The 18,021-nt window shown below is 49.2% G+C and overlaps 1 long non-coding RNA gene across 1 annotated transcript; it reads left to right on the forward strand.

Annotated features, from left to right (window-relative positions):
* The first annotated feature begins 96 nt into the window (after positions 1–96).
* Positions 97–8,612, forward strand: LOC147990725 (uncharacterized). The gene is made up of 3 exons (XR_015600428.1): positions 97–274; positions 478–566; positions 8,328–8,612. It is a non-coding gene; the product is annotated as an uncharacterized LOC147990725 (long non-coding RNA).
* The last annotated feature ends 9,409 nt before the right edge of the window (positions 8,613–18,021 follow it).

An 18,021-nucleotide genomic window follows, 5' to 3' on the forward strand; every position in this document is an offset into this window, starting at 1 on the left:
GCTCAGTCAACTTTAGGTCATCACACATTCACGCACCGTTTCGTAGGCCGCTACTCCACAGAATGAGCTTTGGATTCTGTCTGTAATCGGGCTGTCAAAGGTCCGGGTCCAGGCGAACGTGCATGTTTACAGGCCCGAGTTTTCTTTTGGCAGGTCTATTCCTTCGAAACTACTTCTTTATTCTTTCGTCTGTGATGCGCCGCCGCCGTCCTCCGTCCCGTCGACGAGCTTCTGCTCCGGGCCTGCCTCCCCGTCGATGACCTTTACATGCCATGTACTATCCTCGGCAGGCCCCTTCTTTCATGTTTTTAATGTTGTGTCCTGAAGCATTCCTTCGTGGTCGCGTCCATCGTCGGTTGTCCTCCTCCTGCATCCGCCTCCATCCCCTTTCCTTTTTTCTGGGTTCCTCCTGTTACGTGTCCGTGTCATCCTTTTCTTCTTCCCATCTGACCTTCACCTTGGATCTTCTTATTTCAGGAATTCTCGAGCTCAACGGTGTGAATTGCTCTGCTGGGTTTGGATTTGGCGTGAGGGCCACATGATGCTGCATCTTCTCGATTCCCCATGTATGACGCCCCACCCATTTTTCCCTTTGTTTATTATGCTTTATTTTCTTAGTTTATAGCAACAGGATCAGGGGCAAGCTTTGATGCATCTTCGGTGATGGACGATGATTGATCTATTTTGGCTAGAGGAGAATTTACTGCGATTTAGATGTAAATGAGGTTCTGATCTGTATTTTTTTGTGGGAAACATCATGGGAGTTTTATTAACAATTTGCAAGATTTCAGTATGCTAACACAAGATTTAGAAATAAAATAAGGAGAATGGTCAACTATATGAAAAAACAATTAAACCAATGTCTCTCATAATCCTTCGTTGAATTGTAATGTTTTCATGTATGTAAGAACCTTTTTTCAGCAAGCTGGAAGAACTTTGGAAAATATGTTGACACATTTCCTTAATTTTTCACTCAAAATTTGCGCTACCCAGTGTGGTAAATTTAGGAACTACTCCTACTTTACAGAAGTTCTATTAGCAGTGTTGGGTAACATGGATTGATAGGTTCTGGTGCCCAAGAATTCACATGCAACCACTTCATAGTGCATTGTTTAGAAGCTAAATTTAGCCAGTCAGAGACATCAATTAAGCTTTGAACGGTAAGTACAAAATTCAAGAATGAAGGCAAAAAATAATAGCCGCATTGCAATGGTAATACTCGGAGTTCTGGTTTTACCTTTGTTTACTGGGGGGTTTAGCTTTCATTATATTATGCTGGAGATGGCTTGTTTTCCTTTGTACTTTTGTAGATAAAACAACCTTTTTGATGTTGGACAATCACCAGAATGGGGAGCTCAATGTAGGGCAAGGTATATTTAAAAAAATATACAAGATTAGTCCAAAGAATCATTTTTTGCAAGTAACCCATTTATATTATTATTATATTTTTATCCGAGGTAAACCAAGGACAATTTGTTCACGAAGATCCATGTCGGAAAAACCATTTGTACCCCGTCAAAAGATGATAGAAGTATAGAATTTTACACGAGATTGAAATAATGTTTTCATCAGTGATTACATGAAATATAAAGTAGTGTTTTCATCGGTGAAACCAACTTATTAATAAAAGTGTCGGTAGTATCTAAAAATGAGCGGGCGCGGCAACGCGGGCCATCATGTTCTAGTAGGACTGGTACTGTAGCTGACCTGGTCATCTTGTGGAACTGGGCGGTGGTCGGGGGTGTAGGACCATCATCACCATCACTATCAGTGCTCATTCTGGCCTCGTCTACATCCTTCTTCAGCTTATCAATAGTCGTCTGAATCAGGCATAGAACTTAGTTCCATGATCCTCTCTAGGCTCTCTTGATTCTTCACGAGGTTGGCCAAACTTCGCTCGATCATCTGAGATGCTTGAAGAAAACAAGTCATTTGATTTGCCTTGGTCTTGTGTAGTCCTGGCCATGGGAAGCCCGGCCCAATAAAGCCCGACCCGGCTCGGCCCGACGTTGCTTCTGGGTCGGGCCCGGGCCTGTTGTTTTTGCGTTTTTCTGAAGGGGCCAAGCCCGAGGCCCGACGGGCTTTTACGCGTTCGGGCCGGGCTTGGGCCCGGGCCTAGGTTTTTTGCCTCGGGCTTGGCTAGGACCGGCCCGGCTCGAGGTTTGGCCAGGTATAGTCTTGAGAAATGGAGCAGATGAAGAGCTAGTCTCAGCATGTGCATGTGCTGCAGCAGAGGCAGGATAAACAGTGGCGGAGCCAACGTGGTACCATTGGGTTTAGAACTTCAGATGAACCCAATAAAATTTGCTACCTACGTGCATGTTATGTACGACGTATTAGGCCTAACCCCAATAAAAAATCAAGCTGACCCCATCAAAGCTGCTATCGCCACATAAAGGCCTAAAAGCCCACTATCAAGCATCTTCGTTACTAGATCTAGTTAGGGTTTCGTTCCTCTCGCCGCCTCGAGCGTCGTTGAGATCTACCTTCCCTCTTGCCGGGGGTTTCGAGCTTTGCGCCTGGGATCGAGGCAGCCCTGTCGCTGTCAAGGCCCGGTGCTGGTTTCTCACCATCGGGGGCTAGGGTTTTTGCGGTTTCGATCAGATCGTCCGCCTCGACCGCCTGTTCAAGATGGCGGACCGGGGGAGTTCGTCGACAGCCGATCGCAAAGGAAAAGGCAACCTGGAGGAGATGATGAAGGAGTTGGCCCTCAAGGAAGATGACCTTGATGATGTAATCTTTGAGGATGATGATGCACATGCAGAGGAGTCGCTCCGCTGGATGATTTTAGCCCGAGTTCATATGGACAAGGACTTTAGTTCCTACTGGTTCTTCCGCAACATGAAAACAGCATGGGATCTAGCAAGGCCAGTAAAGATCAAAACCTTGGAGGAGAACCTTTTCCAGATGCAATTTGACTGCTTGGGAGATTGGGAGCGTGTGACCCAGGGCGGACCATGGCACTTCAGGGGAAACCCAGTACTAATTGCCCCGTATGATGGTTACACAAAACCCTCTTCTATTGAGCTTTTCACCTTCGAGATTTGGGCAAGGATCATCGAGCTTCCAATCGCTTTCCATGGAAAGGTCAAGGCGCTTGCATCAGAGATTGGGGTGTTTGTGGACTCTGAGCCTTCATCGTTTGATTTCGAAGGCAACTTTTTTAGAGTCAGAGTAAGATTGGACGTCCGTCATCCTCTGAAGAAAGCTATATCCTTGATCCGGGGAGGAGAGAGGGAGATTTTTGCTGTAAAGTATGAGCGCTTGCCCGATTGGTGTCAGGTCTGCGGCATGATGGGCCATGAGTTCAAGGAGCACGACGACGGGGTGCACCCCCCCCCTCTGCACTGGTGTTCAAAAATCTCCGGGCGCCAGCTACCACTACGTGGGGAACCCGACGCCGGAACAGAAAGCAGCAGAACCAGAGGCAAGAGATGCATGTGGAATTCAGTCCAGAGGCAAGCCAGCAAGAGGCACATGTAGATGAAGGTATGGACCTAGATAACAACAGGAAGCGTACTTCCGATCAGGTTATTAGCTCTCCAAACCCTAAATCGACGGGGCTGGAGCTGGTGGCGGGGATGAAGCCAAGTGGGAGCACGGTGCCGATTAGTCCTCCTCCAAAGCAGGACCCGAAGAGGTCTAAACTCACGGGGCAGATGGGGAAGACAGGCACTTCGGGCGATAAGGACGGGACAATTGGTGTGCTGAAGAAAAACCCCAGTGGGGGGAAAAGCTCGGACACGAGATTGGCGGCCTCCTCGGCGGAGGACCGCCGGACGCAATGAATCTGTTATGCTGGAACTGTCGGGGGATTGGCAACGCCCCGACAGTTCAAGAGCTGCGCGAACTCACGAATAAGTTTGCCCCTAGAGTGCTTTGTCTAGTTGAAACCCAGATTAGTGGGGTTAGAGCTGAGAATTTGAAGAGTACTTTAGGTTATGATTGTTCTTTTGCTGTTGATGCCTCTGGTAGGAGTGGAGGCTTGGCTATTTTCTGGAATGATGAAATAAAGAATGAAATTTTGGGTTATTCTAAGTATCATATTGATTGCAAACTCGTTGGCGTAGGAGACCAACCATGGAGGCTATCTTGTTTCTATGGCGAAGCTCAGACGCATCTTCGCCATGACACCTGGAATACAATGAAAAACCTGTCCACCCTACAAGATCTGCTGTGGGTGTGCATAGGCGACTTCAATGAGGTGCTGAGACACGATGAGAATGACGGGATTGGCTCGAGAAGTCAATCGCAGATCCAGGGCTTCAGAGATGCGGTTGACGTGTGTGGCTTACTTGATCTCGGATACAAAGGTGTAAAATGGACTTATGAGAAGAAGGTAACAGGAGGCTCGTATACCCGAGTCAGGCTGGATAGAGCTATGGGTTCGGTGGATTGGTGTGGTATGTTTCCGTCAGCGGCTGTTGAACATGTCACGGTAGCGACTTCGGACCATTCGGCCATAGTGCTACAGCTAAGCCAACCGAATGGAGGAGCCAAGAAGGCCAAGCAGTTTAGGTATGAGGTCATGTGGGAGACCCACCCCGATCTGAAACTTGTGGTGCAGGCAGCATGGGAGCCCAATGGCCATAATCTAACGGCGGGTGAAGTCCGCGCAAATCTCGAGGCCTTAGCGAATAATCTGGGAGACTGGTCACGTACCACTTTCGGAAGCGTCAGAGGAGAAATACACAGTTTAAAGAAGGAGCTAGACTGCCTGCGTAGTGACTGCATGAGAGCTGGTCCTTCACATGTGGAAATCAAGATCAATGACCGCCTTATTGAACTCTATCTACGAGCAGAGCTGATGTGGCGTCAGAGGTCTCGGGTTGAGTGGTTATCAGCAGGGGATCGGAACTCCCGTTTCTTTCATATGCGGGCATCTATGCGGAGGAGAAATAACTTGATCAAGGCACTGCAGAAACCAGATGGGCAAGTGACCACGGAGCTAACGGAGATGCAACAGATGGCAACTGATTTTTACAAAAAACTATACACTTCAGAGGGAGTTGAGGGCCTGCAAGATGTTCTTCAACATGTGCCTTTGAAGGTTACTCCAGAGATGAATGCATCGTTGCTGGCCCCGTATGAGGCGAAGGAGGTCAAGAGTGCTCTTTTTCAGATGTTTCCTACCAAAGCACCAGGTCCGGACGGGTTTCCAACTCATTTCTTCCAGAGACATTGGGATGTTTGTGGTGAAACAGTCACCAGAGCCGTCCTGGCTATAGTCAGGGGTGACGAGAGCCCTGCTTGCTTGAATGATACCCTACTGGTTCTGATTCCGAAGGTATCTAACCCAACCTTGCTCTCACAGTTTCGCCCTATAAGTTTGTGTAATGTTTTTACAAGATAGCTTCAAAAGTGCTTGCAAATCGGCTCAAGGTAATCCTCCCGGATATTATATCAGAGGAGCAGTCAGCTTTCGTCCCCGGAAGACTTATTACTGACAACATTATATCGGCTTATGAATGTTTACACTTCATGAAGTGTAACAGATCAAAGAACAATAGTTATGCAACTCTCAAGCTTGATATGATGAAGGCTTATGACCGGGTTGAGTGGACGTGTTTGAAATCAGTGATGGAAAAGTTAGGCTTTGCAGCACCATGGGTGTCTGTTGTGATGAACATGGTGAGCTCTGTATCATTTTCAGTCATGTTCAATGGTGTGAAGTCAGAAGTTTTCAAACCTACAAGGGGTATTCGACAGGGAGATCCAATCTCTCCATATCTTTTCTTGTTAGCAGCAGAGGGCCTTTCGTGCCTCTTAAAATCTCAGAATCAATCATCCCAACTCAGTGACATTAAGGTGGCACTGTCGGCACCGGCGGTAAACCACCTTTTATTCGCGGATGATAGCCTGCTGTTTTTCAGGGCAAGTGTTGATGGAGCAGAAGCAGTGTCAAACCTGTTGGAAACGTATTGTAAGACATCAGGTCAAAGGATAAATAAAGAGAAGTCTTCAATTTTCTTTAGCAAGGGCTGCTCCGAGATAGTCCGTGACACTGTCAAAGGCCACTTCCAGGTTCCTAATGAATCGTTAAGTGACAGATATTTGGGTATGCCAACGGATGTGGGTCATTCTAAGAAGGGGACTTTCAAATATTTGAGTGACAGAGTTTGGGACAAAGTAAAGGGTTGGATGAGCAAATGCCTGTCTACGGGGGGTAAGGATGTGCTAATCAAGTCGGTAGCTCAGGCTATCCCGGTGTTCTCTATGTCATGCTTTAAGCTGCCTCGAGGCTTGTGTGATCATATCAAATCCATCATAAGGAAATTTTGGTGGGGCTGCAAGCAGGGTGAACGCAAACCGGCTTGGGTGTCATGGGATGTGTTGACACGTCCAAAACACCTAGGCGGGCTGGGATTCAGAGATTTGGAGATTTTCAACCTAGCTTTGTTGTCACGTCAGGCCTGGAGACTCTTGCAAGAACCTCTGAGTTTGAGTGCAAGGATTTTGAAGGCTGTATACTACCCTGACAGTTCGATACTTAATGTTGAGTTGGGATCTCGACCTTCTTAGGTTTGGCGAGCTATCATGGAGGGGCTGGATTTGGTAAAGCAAGGAATTATTCGCAGGATCGGTAATGGACAAACAACGGAAATATGGAATGACAACTGGATACCGAAGGAGATGACGCCACGGCCCATCACGTCGTTGGTCGCCAATCCCCCAAGGCTTGTATCGGAGTTGCTGTCTCTAGCAACAGCCTCATGGAATGAGGCTCTAGTCCGGTCAGTTTTCTTGCTGATAGATGCAGATGCTATTCTGAAGATCCCGGTATGCACGCGTAATATAGAGGATTTCTGGGCTTGGAACCCGGACAAGAAAGGCAATTTCAGTGTTAGCTCAGCCTACAAGTTTTTGCTCAAGACAAAGTTGCAAAGAGAGGAGTGGCTGTACGGCGGGAGTGGATCATCTCATTCTGAGAGAGATGAACAAGCCTGGACCTCGTTATGGAAGTTGAAAATTCCGTCGAAGGTGCGAATCTTCCTTTGGAGGCTTGCACATCATTCATTACCCACAACGGATGTTTTGAAGAGGCGAAAAATGTCAGAACGAGATGTATGCCCCTTGTGCGGAGGGGAGGATTCATGGCGCCATGCCTTGGTTGCATGCACGATGGCCCGTTGTGTTTGGGCGCTGTCGGATGAAGCACTGGTGTCAATCATGTCTGAACACGAGGAATCCAACGCAAGAATTTGGTTATTCGAGCTGAGTGAGAAGATGGACCATGCAAGCTTCACGAGGATGGTTATAACGCTGTGGTCATTATGGTATGCTAGGAGGAAGGCTATATATGAATCGATTTTTCAGAGCCCTCAACAAATAGCGTCCTTTATAAATAACTATATTGATGAGCTAGGCCAAGTGAACGCCAAGGGAGTCCATGAAGGCACTCCTAATGTTGCACCACCAAGACCGAAACAGTGGCTTCGCCCGCCGAGTGGCAATGCAAAGATTAATGTCAATGGGGCTATGGTGAGAACACGGAGAGGTGGAGCTGTTGCAGCTCTATGCCGCGACCAAGACGGACAATACTTGGGGTCATCGGCGGTGGTTTACTATGGGATCACTGATCCCTTAACTTTGATGACTTTTGCATGCCGCGAGGCCCTTGCTTTGGCGGAAGATCTCGGAGAGCAGAGGATCTGCGTGGCCTCGGACTGCCAAGAGGCGGTGAATGATATAAACAGGGGAACAGGAGGCCCCAATGCTGCGTTGGTACATGAAATAATGAATCACTGTAATAGTTTTATTTCTTGCTCTTTTGTTTTCGAGCGTAGGAACTTCAATTTTGAAGCTAATAATCTCGCCAAGTTTGCTTGTAACCTAGATATAGGTAGACATGTTTGGTTGGGCACCCCCCATGACCCAAGCCTTGTATCTATGACAATTGCTTATGAATAAATAAAGCAGGCGAGATTTCTCAAAAAAAAAGATCAATGCATGTCCTGACATCTCATCTCAAAAAAAGAGAAAGATAAATACCTGTACGAGGAATTCACGGACGGCAGCCGCACGCCTCATCGCTTTCACAACTCGCCTCGCCTCTCTCTCGCCCGTCTGGCCCAGTTTTCTGTTAGCCCTTCGCTTCAGTCCTCACCTCGACGCCGACACCCGACGGCAAGCCCAACAGGGCACAATTACAAATCGATAGCGGCAAGCGCAGAAGCGCTCAACTGCAGTTTAATTCGAGGCAGTAAGATCACCTCCGCGTCTCTTCTCTCTATACGTTCTACCCGATCTAAATCTAGTAACCTAGTACGTGAAACTTTTTACCTCAATTTTCTAATTCTCCTTTTCATGGAATTTGATTGATGTAGGCTATGGAAAGATATTTTTCAAAGAAGATAAGTCGATCATCTGATCCGGATAATGATGCGGGGACATCAAGGTCACCCGTTAGATGTAATGATGTTGTGTTTGATGTTTTAAGGCGGTGAAAAATAAAAAAGGGACACTCTGAAATGTGAGTGACTTTACATGATTCTTTCACATGATGTCACTTTTATTTTAAACTTGCCAAACTAACTTGTTATTTTCTTCAATGTTTTCACAAAGATGAGAAGTTGGATTCGAAATATGAAGTTTATTTTGGTATTTCTTTATCTATAATATGTAAACAGGTCATTTTATAACTTCATCTGATTGGTACGTTATGCACTCTTCAATTTTAAAGTAACAAATCTGTGTGATAAGTGATATCATATTCATATTCATTATGCTTTCTTTGACTAGTACAATGTCGTTGCGATATGTCACAAAATAGAACTTAGTTCACGCAAAATTTTCACAAGTAGTTAGTGAATTAACCCATTGGCGAAAATTTCTGGCTCTGCCCCAGGATGAAAAGGGCTCATTGTCACAATACAATCTTCCAACTCTGACTATAGCGGCAGGTGCGGGCAATCAAGTAGATATACTTTGCTACCAACTTTGGAGTTGATGAGCATCTAAATGTGGGGCGCAAATACACATGAGCGCTTCTAGTCTGCAGTTGTCCTCTTCACAGTCTCGACAATGAGATTCATCACTTTGAACTTGGTGAATCCATCCACTAGGTGCATCATGTTGATGGAATGGCCTCGTATCATCTTTTTATCTCCAGACTTGAGCATAAGAGTGTGCCTCAAGATAGTGTTGATAGTGGTCATTGATGAAGCTATGTACCTAGGGTAGGGTCATGGATCTGTCCAACATACCCTCCCCAAGGACATCTCTACTAAGAATCAGAAGCAGTCGAAGAGAAAACATCATCCACTCGACCGTGAAGAGGTGCTCACTCAACCACCTTGAAGACACTCGGCCATCAGAAGATGAGAAACCCTCCACTCTGCAACGGTCATGACTTAAACCATAGCTTTATGGGCATTTATAGCACTTTATTGTAGACGTTACCAGTAATGCCCCACCTTTATGAACATTGAACCCTATGTAACGGAGGGGGGCTGGGGTCCTGGCGCACTCTATATAAGCCACCCCCTCCTCTGGGACAAGGGTTCGCACTTTCTGTAATTCACACACATATATCCAGTCGACGCCTCAGGGCTCCGAGACGTAGGGCTGTTACTTTCCCCGAGAAGGGTCTGAACTCGTAAAACTCGTGTGTACAACTCCTCCATAGCTAGGATCTTGCCTCTACATTCTCACCCCCCTACTTTACTGTCAGTCTTAGAACCACGACAGTTGGCGCCCACCATGGGGCAGGTGTCTTAGCGACTTGTTGGAGAAGTTGCGATTTTTCCGATCCCCTTCATCATGGTTTTAGGCGGAGGTTTGGCTGAGGGCCGCGAGATCCGTCTCAGCGCGCTCGTGTTTGTCGCTGACGACTCCGCTTGGCTTCAGGAGGCTCCACTCGACGTCGACGCACTCCCCGCTCGCGGGGCGATGCACTTTCGCGCGTGCGTCCGCGGCATCCTCCTGCGGCAACCGTCGACCCAGTATCAGTCGACTCCATCAGCTTTCCCCTCCCTGCGGCTCGCCGGAGCAAACGCTCCGGTCGGTCGAGGCTTCAGCGGTGGGTGAGGCATGCGGTGGCCCGCCAGTCGGCCACCCCTCAAGTCGCGGCGATCGAGCCCGACGAAACTCTCTACGGCCTGTTCGATCTGTCGACTGGCTCCGTAGAGACCGCATCCGAGTGCGACAGCAGCGACCCAGCGGCTGAAGTTCTGATGGTCAATGGACCACGCAGCCCTCCTGGCTTCAACCGTGAAGACGGAGGCGACGGGAACGGCGATCCATCGCGCGTTCACGAGGAGTACCGCCCCGAACCCCTCTCCTCGCAGCAGAGGGAGGAACTTCGCCGCCGGAACATGGATGCATTGCATACTCCTATAGTTGGAGAAACCCCTGAGGCCCAGGCCTTGGAGCAGGCGCGCTTGGCCAACCTGGCTGAGCGCACTCGACTGGAGAACCTCCAATGCGCACTCGATGATCGTGCTCGGCAGCGCGCTCCAGAATCCAGTCGACGCCAGCTTTTTCCTCCTCCGACTCAGGTATACCGAACCCCGATCCAGAATCTAGCTGCTACTGCCCGGATAGCAGAGTCGATCCAACCCTCCCAGTCAGAAGCTGGTCGAGGTTTGGTGCAGATCCAAGCCTTGCTCCGGGCGGCGGGAGAGCAGAATACAGTTGTATCTCAGTCGCGGGATAGGATCCACAGCAGATCCGTGATGGCAGACACAGTTCAGTCGGCCCATAGCCCAAGGTCGCCTCCGAGGCGTGAGGGACGTGGGGATCGATGAGATCAGTACAGAAACCGAGAGCAGTATGATCGCCGAGTCGATCGTGATGATCGCCGTCGAGTGCCCACGCCTCCCCCGAGGAGCGGGTCGTACGTGCCTCAGCAGCATGAAGGCAGACGCCCTCACAGTGTTGGGTGAGGTATTCCAATCGACCCCAGGGAGCCAGGCTTTGACGCGAGATCTATTCTCGTGCATGGCTTGGTCGACAGAAACAGAGCTCACCTAGAGGGCCATGATGGAGGTCCACAAACAAGCAACAGGGTGCATGTCTCTGGTCCAGAGTGCTTCAGCAGAGCTATCAGAGCTGCAGTGATTCCCCCCAACTTCAGGTTGGCGTCTGGAGTTAGTAAGTTCACCGGAGAGTCCAAGCCTGACACTTGGCTTGAAGACTACCGAGTGGCTGTCCAGATTGGTGGCGGCAATGATGAAGTGGCCATGAAACACCTTTCTCTGATGTTGGAGGGCTCAACCAGAGCATGGCCAAATCAGTTAGTGCCTGGCAGCATCTATACTTGGGAAGATCTCGCCCAAGTGTTTGTCAGAACATTCGAGGGCACTTGCAAACGGCCGGCAGGTTTGACAGAGTTACAGTGTTGTGTTCAGAAGCCGAATGAAACTTTGAGAGATTATATCCAGAGATGGATCACCCTACACCACACGGTAGAAGATGTGTTAGATCATCAGGCAATGTGTGCCTTTAAGGAAGGCGTCAGGTATAGGGAGTTGAATATGAAATTCAGCCGGACAGGAAATATGACTCTGGCTCGGATGATGGAAATTGCCACCAAGTATGCCAATGGTGAAGAAGAAGAGCGACTCCGGAGCGGCAAGCACAAAGCAGTCGCCCACGAAGCTGGAGGAGGAAACTCCAGTCGAAAATAGAAGCGCAAGGCTGAGCCAGCTGCTCCGGGTGAAGCCTTGGCTGTGGTTCAAGGAAAGTTCAAGGGGAAGCCCAAAGGGCCATGGAACCCCAAGAAGGTAAAAGATCAAGATGGGAATGACGTGTTGGATTTGTTGTGCCATATCCACACCAAAAAAGATGAAGAAGGCAACTTCATTTACCCGAAGCACACCACTCGGCAGTGTCGCCTCCTAATCCAGCAGTTCCGAGAGAAACAACCCAAGGAAAAGGAGAAGGAAGCAGACAAGGCTGAGGATGAGGGTGAGGATGATGATGGTTATCCCCACGTGAATTCCACTCTGATGATTTTTGCTGATGTTGAGAGCAAAAATCGATTGAAAGTCATCAACAGGGAAGTGAACATGGTCGCTCCGGCGACACCCAGTTACTTGAAGTGGTCGCAGACTACCATTACATTGGACCAGTCCGATCATCCAGCGCACATCGCCACCCCTGGGAGGCAAGCACTGGTGGTCGACCCGATGGTCGAAGGCACTCGACTGACAAAGGTCCTGATGGACGGTGGCAGTGGTCTGAACATACTGTATGCAGAAACGTTGAAAGGAATGGGCATTCTGATGTCCAGACTCAGTGAAAGCCATATGAGTTTCCATGGGGTCATTCCAAGCAAGAAGGCTGTATCCCTCGGTCAGATTGCACTCGACGTGGTTTTCGGTGATTTCAAAAATTACCGCAAAGAAAAGTTGACATTTGAAGTTGTAGATTTCCAGAGTGCTTATCATGCAATTCTGGGCAGACCAGCTTACGCATGGTTTATGGCTCGACCATGTTACGTGTACCTCAAACTGAAGATGCCTGGTCCCAGGGGAGTGATCACTATCTTTGATAACCGGAAGAAGGCAGAAGAGTGCTTCCAGAAGGGCTCAAAGATTGCCGATGCCCAGATGGCCGTGGTAGAATTGCAAGAGTACCAGAAAAATGCAGATCCGAGTGACTTGCTGCGAGCCAAGAAGCCAGCCACAGATTCAGCATTCCAGTCGTCTGGTGAAACGAAGTCGATTCACATTCACCCGACAGATCCCAACACTGCTTCGACTCACATTTCAACCTCAGTCGACTCCAAATAGGAAGAAGCGCTCATCCAGTTCCTCTGTGAGAACTGGGACATCTTTGCATGAAAGCCTTCTGACATGCCGGGTGTTCCCAGGGAACTGGCTGAGCATCGTTTGCGAGTCGACCCGAAGGTGAAACCAGTTAAAGAGCATCTTCGACGGTCCGCCGTCCAGAAAAGAAAGGCAATCGGTGAAGAGGTGGCTCGGCTTTTGGAAGCTGAGTTTATCCGAGAGATTTATCACTCCGAGTGGTTAGCCAATGTTGTCATGGTCCCAAAGAAAGACGACTCACTTCGCATGTGTATTGATTTCAAGCATATCAATCGGGCCTGCCCGAAAGATCACTTCTCTCTCCCTCGCATCGATCAGATAGTTGACTCGACTGCAGGGTGCGAGCGTTTGTCCTTTTTGGACGCTTACTCCAGGTACCACCAGATCCGTCTATACGGACCCGGCGAAATAAAGACAACTTTCATCACCCCGTTTGGGTGTTTCTGTTATGTCACAATGCCATTCGGTTTGAAGAACATCGGAGCCACATTCATGCAGATGATTCAGAAGTGCCTGCTCACTCAGATCAGTCAGAATGTGGAAGCATACATGGATGACATTATGGTCAAGTCACGTAAAGGTTTCGACCTACTGACTGACCTTGCTGAAACCTTTGCCAACCTCAGAAGGTATGATATCAAGCTCAATCCATCAAAGTGCACGTTTGGAGTTCCAGGCAGAAAGCTACTCGGTTTTCTTGTTTCCGAACGAGGAATCGATGCTAACTTAGAGAAAGTAGGCGCTATACTCCGAATGAAGCGCCATGTGCGTGTGCATGATGTCCAGAAGCTTACTAGTTGCTTGGCTGCCCTAAGTCGATTCATTTCTCGCCTCTTTGAAAAGGCGCTGCCTCTTTACCGACTGATGAAGAAATCAGACAAGTTCGAGTGGACCCCAGAAGCTGATGCATCGTTTGTAGAGCTAAAAGCCCTGCTTTCCACCCAGCCGGTGCTTGCTGCTCCAATCAGCAAAGAGCCTCTACTGCTTTATATAGCAGCCACTGGACAAGTCGTCAGTACAGTACTTACGGTCGAGCGGGAAGAAGAAAGAAAAGCTTATAAGGTTCAACGCCCAGTTTATTATATTTCTGAAGTCCTGACCCCGTCAAAGCTGAGATATCCTCATTATCAGAAGCTTGTCTATGGGATTTACATGACCACGAAGAAGGTTGCACACTATTTCTCGGATCACTCTATTATAGTCGTCAGCGACGCTCCATTGTCAGAGATTCTGTATAACAGAGATGCAACTGGTCGAGTGGCCAAATGGGCGATTGAACTCCTTCCCTTGGATATCAAGTTTGAGGCAAAGAAAGCTATCAAGTCCCAAGCAATAGCAGATTTCCTCGCTGAGTGGATCGAACAGCAACTGCCAACTCAAGTTCACTCTGAGCACTGGACCATGTTTTTGACGGATCCAAGATGCTGAACGGTTCTGGTGCTGGAGTAGTTCTGGTATCCCCCCGAGGAGACAAGCTCAGATATGTCCTCCAGATTCACTTTGATTCCTCCAACAATGAAGCAGAATATGAAGCACTCATGTATGGGTTGCGCATGGCCATCTCACTCGGCGTCCATCGCCTCATGGTCTATGGCGACTCAGATTTGGTAGTTAATCAAGTGATGAAGGAGTGGGATGTCAGAAGCCCAGCCATGACTAGTTACTGCAACGCGGTGAGAAAGCTTGAGAAGAAGTTTGAGGGGTTAGAACTCCACCACATCCCCCGACTGAAAAATCAAGAAGCCGATGATTTGGCAAAGATAGGTTCCAAGAGAGAAGCCATTCCCAGCAATGTATTTTTGGAGCATATCCACTCGCCGACAGTTCAGGAAGATCCTTTTACTGAGGAGCCCCCGCAACCTAAGAGCCCCACAGATCCGACTGAAGTCGAGGTCCCAGGCGTGGTCGACCTGATCATGGAGGTTCTGGCCATTACTCACGACTGGACGGTGCCCTACATTGCGTACATCCTCAGGAAAGCACTCCCGGAGGATGAAGAAGAGGCTTGACAGATCGTCCGCCGATCCAAGGCCTTTACTGTGATAAGAGGGCAGCTGTTCAGGGAAAGTGTGACTGGAGTCGGTCAAAAATGCATAACACCAGAAGAAGGTCGAATGATCCTCAATGACATCCACTCGGGGACCTGTGGTCATCATGCGTCCTCTCGGGCCATCGTGGCTAAAGCATACCGAGCTGGATTCTATTGGCCACGAGCAAATGAAATGGCGAAAGATATAGTCGACAGATGTGAAGGCTGCCAGTTTTACTCCGACATGTCTCGCAAGCCGGCGTCAGCCCTGAAGACCATCCCCCTCATCTGGCCCTTTGCTGTTTGGGGTCTGGATATGGTTGGACCACTGAGAACTGGCAGGAGCGGCTTCACTCATGTGCTCGTTGCAGTCGACAAGTTTACCAAATGGATCGAAGCTAAACCTATCAAGAACCTTGATGCAAGCACCACTGTCAGTTTTATCAGAGAATTGACATTCAGATATGGAGTCCACACAGCATCATCACAGACAACGGGTCGAACTTCGATTCTGATGAGTTCAGAGCTTTCTACGCCTCTCAGGGCACTCGAGTCGACTATGCTTCGGTCGCTCACCAGCAGTCGAACGGACAAGCAGAAAGAGCCAATGGCCTAATTCTCAAAGGACTGAAACCCTGACCGATGCGTGATCTCAAACACGCAGCAGGCGCTTGAGTTGATGAACTTCCGTCAGTTCTGTGGGGCTTGAGGACAACCCCTAATCGGTCGACCGGACGAACCCCTTTCTTCTTGATTTATGGGGCCGAAGCTGTTCTGCCAAGTGACCTGCTCCACAACGCACCCCGAGTCGAGCTCTTCTCCGAAGAGGAAGCATAACAGGCCCGACAAGATTCAGTCGATCTCTTGGAGGAGGAAAGAGAGATGGCCTTGATCCGGTCGACCATCTATCAGCAAGACTTGCGTCGATTCCACGCCAGAAATGTGAGGGGTCGAGCCTTTCAAGAAGGAGACCTAGTTCTGCGAGTGGATCAACAGAAACCACACAAGCTTGCCCCGACTTGGGAGGGCCCCGTCATCATCACCAAAGTTCTCCACAACGGAGCATGCCATCTTTACAGTATTGAGCATCAGAAAGACGAGCCACGGGCTTGGAACGCGGAGCTGCTCCGTCCCTTTTATACTTAAGCACTCATTCGAATAAAATGTAATAAGAAACACCTTTGTAATTTGTTTATCAAAGACAAGAGCTTATGGTCCTATCATTCGATTGTTGTGTTCTTATTTACTTCTGAAATCCCCCAGTGGGTGGCTTAGTCGCGAATCCGTTTCGCCCAAGTTCGAAAGAAAATCCTACCGAGTGGAGAGCAACCCTCCCACTCGGGGCTTAGCTGCAGTCCAGCACTCGCCTAAGTTCTCCCACTAGGAGACTTAGCTGCAGTCCAGTACTCGCCTAAGTTTGAAAAAATCCTACCGAGTGGAGAGCAACCCTCCCACTCGGGAGCTTAGCTGCAGTCCAGCACTCGCCTAAGTTCTCCCACTAGGAGACTTAGCTGCAGTCCAGTACTCGCCTAAGTTTGAAAAAATCCTACCGAGTGGAGAGCAACCCTCCCACTCAGGGGCTTAGCTGCAGTCCAGCACTCGCCCAAGTTCTCCCTCTAGGAGACTTAGCTGCAGTCCAGTACTCGCCTAAGTTTGAAAAAAAATCCTACCGAGTGGAGAGCAACCCTCCCACTCGGGGGCTTAGCTGCAGTCCAGCACTCGCCTAAGTTCTCCCTCTAGGAGACTTAGCTGCAGTCCAGTACTCGCCTAAGTTTGAAAAAATCCTACCGAGTGGGGAGCAACACTCCCACTCGGGGGCTTAGCTGCAGTCCAACACTCGCCTAAGTTCTCCCTCTAGGAGACTTAGCTGCAGTCCAGTACTCGCCTAAGTTTGAAAAAATCCTACCGAGTGGAGAGCAACCCTCCCACTCGGGGGCTTAGCTGTAGTCCAGCACTCACCTAAGTTCTCCCTCTAGGAGACTTAGCTGCAGTCCAGTACTCACCTAAGTTTGAAAAAATCCTACCGAGTGGAGAGCAACCCTTCAATTCGAGGGCTTAGATGCAGTCCAGCACTCGCCTAAGTTCTCCCACTAGGAGACTTAGCTGCAGTCCAGTACTCGCCTAAGTTTGAAAAAATCCTACCGAGTGGAGAGCAACCCTCCCACTCTGGGGCTTAGCTGCAGTCCAGCACTCGCCTAGGTTCTCCCACTAGGAGACTTAGCTGCAGTCCAACACTCGCCTAAGTTTGAAAAAATCCTACCGAGTGGAGAGCAACCCTCCCACTCGGGGGCTTAGCTGCAGTCCAGCACTCGCCTAAGTTCTCTCACTAGGAGACTTAGCTACAGTCCAGAACTCGCGTAAGTTTGAAACATATCCCTATCCACGGGGACAACGAGGTGCAGGTCGACTGCAACCTTCTCCTTCGGAGCTGCGGCACAAGTACAATGTCCGTTCCATCCCCATCCGCAAGGATGACTAGGTGCAGGTCGACTGCAACCTTCTCCTTCGGAGCTACGACACAAGTACAACGTCCGCTCCATCCCCATCCGCAAGGATGACGAGGTGCAGGTCGACTGCAACCTTCTCCTTTGGAGCTGCGGCACAAGTACAACGTCCGCTCCATCCCCATCCGCAAGGATGACGAGGTGCAGGTCGACTACAACCTTCTCCTTTGGAGCTACGTCACAAGTACAACGTCCGCTCCATCCCTATTCGCAAGGACGACGAGGTGCAGGTCGACTGCAACCTTCTCCTTCGGAGCCACAACACAAGTACAACGTCCGCTCCATCCCTATCCGCGAGGACGACGAAGCGCGGGTCGACTGGAGCTGCCCCCTCAGAGCTGCGTCTCCAGCACAAAGACTATTCCAAGCAGTGAGCAAAGTCCATTCGAAGGCAAACGCAAGCACATTCGGAGATAAACCAAATTCAGATAAATCCTAAAAGTTCCAAGCAACAAATCAAAAGTGCTCGGGCATCAAGCCCGAAGGAGTTCAACGGTTACAGCAATCACTCGGCATTCCGAGGCAAATTTAAAGCAGATTCAAGTTTCATAAGTTTGTTCACTCGGCCGGAGGAGGGCTGGCAGGCGCCACAAATGAGTCCAGGTCGATCCCATCAGCGATCCGAGTGGCGGCAGCAATGAAAGTCTCCATGAAGGACTGGAAGTCATGCCTTTTGGTGTTAGCAACTTTGATCGCATCCAGCTTGTCTTCACGA

The sequence above is a fragment of the Triticum urartu genome, chromosome 1A, assembly GCF_056163025.1.
Source record: "Triticum urartu cultivar PI428250 chromosome 1A, HENAU_Tu73, whole genome shotgun sequence".
NCBI classification, from domain to species: domain Eukaryota; kingdom Viridiplantae; phylum Streptophyta; class Magnoliopsida; order Poales; family Poaceae; genus Triticum; species Triticum urartu.